The following is a 2,832-nucleotide window of genomic DNA, read 5'->3' as shown; positions in this document are numbered from 1 at the left end:
AGAGAGAGAGAGAGAGAGAGAGAGAGAGAGAGAGAGAGAGAGGCCAAATTGTGTATTTGCAGCTGATGGGTGACCCCTGACCTTGAGGTGTGGAAGAGTGGTGATCAAGTGGAAATCTGCTTTTTGGCTTCACTTGGCTCCCGTAATACCTCTCTGTGTGTGTGTGGGCTTGTGGTTGAGTTTACATCTAGGCATGCCTGTGTCTTTATTTGAGCGTGTGTGTGTGTGAGAGAAATGATCCTTTGATGGAAATCTTAACACTGTACACTGACTGTAGATTTATTTAAGCAGACAAGAACAGTTTTATGTTCTCTAAACTTCTGTGAGTTTTGCTCATGTAAGTGTTCCAAGTTACATTTAGCAAACTCTACTAACAGCTGTTCATGACAATGTTAGTGTGATGTGATCATTTGCATAGTTGATTCTCTTATAAATGTCACATAAGGTCACCTGTTCTGAGTCTTTATTTCAGGGGGAGTTGGCCTTTTCCGCTCTAAACTGTTGTTCACAATATTGGTGATGATAATGATAGGAGTCACTATCCAGTAGACGGCAGATTTTCTATATGGCACCTCATAGATTAACCACAAGCTTTGGCGATGCAAAGCGGGACCTTTTGACCCGGCAGCATGGAGGCAATGAGGCCAAACTGTGCTTCAAGTGTTCTAAATAAGAGGGGTGTGTGTGTGTGTGTGTGTGTGTGTGTGTGTGCCCCAGTAAACATTGACGACCTATTAACCTCTAAGTGTCTTTTCATTTGCTCATCGACTGAATAAATGGCCTCTTTTAGTCTCTCACACACCCACACATTATTTATTTGACACAGCACGAGACAGTTAAACTTACTTTTTTGACCTTCAGACAAAATTGAACATTTGAGCCCATCTTCTGATAGGAGAAGCTGTTTATTGTTGGAAAGAGCAACTTCACATTAAAAGTTGTGTGAAAGAAAATCATTGGTGCACTGAGCTCTACTTGTCGAATAAGCCAGCATGGTATTGTGTTTACTTGATGCAAATATTCTTGCAGGCCCAGTTCTAATGGGGAACTGTTGCACAAGCTAAATTGAAACCTGGACTTTTGGAAAGTACCTAAAGTTCTGCTTTAATTGCAGCCTCACTTGTCTTGATGTTTGTTGCTTTGTATATTCTTTCTTAGTATTCATAAGTCCTCACCTTCTTCACCCTCTTCCTTATGTGTACTGACGTGAATCCACAGTGCACTGCACACAGCTGGGGCAGAAGCTCTAAGCTCGGTGGTATTATTGTGCTTTACTGTGGGACCATCGGATCACTGACCGTCCATGTCAGACATAACCCCCTTAAGCCCAGCGGACCACTCACCAAGACAAAGCGGCTCATCCTGTACAGACTGCCACAGGATTGACCCCGTGACCCAACGAAGAGGTCAGGAGGTCGGCAACCGTTACAACCCGTTACTTCTGTTGGTGTTTTCTTCATGCTTTTAGTCTCATACACGTTAAACAACAACCGTGTCTCTATCCACATCCTTGTTTGCCAATTTGAGCTCAACAGTGATTCCTGGTAAACATTTGATCCAGTCACAACTCTCTGAATTCATGCCGAATTAAAGCAAATTATTTCTGAAAGTCGCTGCTCTTTGAACGAGTGGACTGGTGTCTCTTTGAACGAGTGGACTGGTGTCTCTTTGAACGAGTGGACTGGTGTCTCTTTGAACGAGTGGACCGGTGTCTCTTTGAACGAGTAGACTGGTGTCTCTTTGAACGAGTGGACCGGTGTCTCTTTGAACGAGTGGACCGGTGTCTCTTTGAACGAGTGGACCGGTGTCTCTTTGAACGAGTGGACTGGTGTGTCGGGGAGTATTTGCCGATGGTTTGCCCCACAATGGATGACAATATCTCTCCTTTTCTCTCCAGGTTTGATCGACTGGAGGTTGTGGCTGTTTTTGCCTCCACTGTTCTCATCCAGCTGGGAGCCTTGTTCATCCTGAAGGAGAGGTGCGTATGTCTCCCCAACACAAACACACTTACTCACAAATCAGAGATGTCGACCGTAAAGGACACAATGATGGACAAGATATGCGTATAGATTTTTTTTTTTGGGGATAATTTAAGTCACTATTTAGAGACGGATTAAAGACAGGGCATGCCAGATTTTAAAGCCAACCGAATAACCAGTGACATCCTGTCCCTTCAGGCGTCCCTCCAGTCCACTGCCCCAAAATCATCATTACAAACATCAACAACAAACTTGTCTATTGTTCATACTCACGGGTAAAAGCTTGCAGCTTCCACAAAAGATTCTTTTCTTTTGTCATAACAATTGATTCATTGATTGCTTTTGGGGAGTAAAGAGAATTTCATCCAAAATATTGAACGTCTTTGAAGAATTACCAACCCCGGCTTTAAGGTCCCAAGTCTCTGTTTTTTTGTCTACATCTCTTCCTTTGTCTCATTCATTCTGTCTCTCTCGATTAAAATTTCAATTATTTTCTGAGCGTGACTCAGCGCAGCAACAGAATTTGATATTTCCAAAGCAATACACAAAGTATTTCCAATTGTTTCTTTCTTTTGTCTTTTGTTTTTTTTCTTCCACATTGTTAGTTTCACCAGCGTGCTTTGCTCCGCTCAGGGTGCATGTTTTTCTCGACGCTACGTTTCCACCAAACAATTTAAAAAATGCAATAATTGGACCCCAGGATATTCTAAACCATTCTGCATAAATTATACTTTACTTTGGGTACTTTAAAGTATATTTGATGTTAATACTTTTGTACTTCAACTAGGTGATATTTTGAATGCAGGACTTTAACTAATACCAGAGTATCTCTACACTGTGGTATTACTACTTT

At 42.1% G+C, this 2,832-nt stretch overlaps 1 long non-coding RNA gene across 1 annotated transcript in view; it reads left to right on the top strand.

The window, feature by feature from the left end:
* Positions 1–2,805, top strand: part of LOC116378044 (uncharacterized) — a 4,744-nt gene extending 1,939 nt beyond the window's left edge. Inside the window, exon 3 of the long non-coding RNA XR_004212264.1 lies at positions 1,898–2,805. This is a non-coding gene — a long non-coding RNA (uncharacterized LOC116378044). The remainder of the gene's footprint in view (positions 1–1,897) is intronic.
* Positions 2,806–2,832: the final 27 nt, after the last annotated feature.

Source organism: Anarrhichthys ocellatus, unplaced genomic scaffold (genome assembly GCF_004355925.1).
Source record: "Anarrhichthys ocellatus isolate YVR2014 unplaced genomic scaffold, GSC_Weel_1.0 scaffold2002, whole genome shotgun sequence".
In the NCBI taxonomy this organism is placed as follows: domain Eukaryota; kingdom Metazoa; phylum Chordata; class Actinopteri; order Perciformes; family Anarhichadidae; genus Anarrhichthys; species Anarrhichthys ocellatus.
Note: the sequence above shows the minus strand (reverse complement) of the source record. Positions and strands in the feature narration are given on the sequence as shown.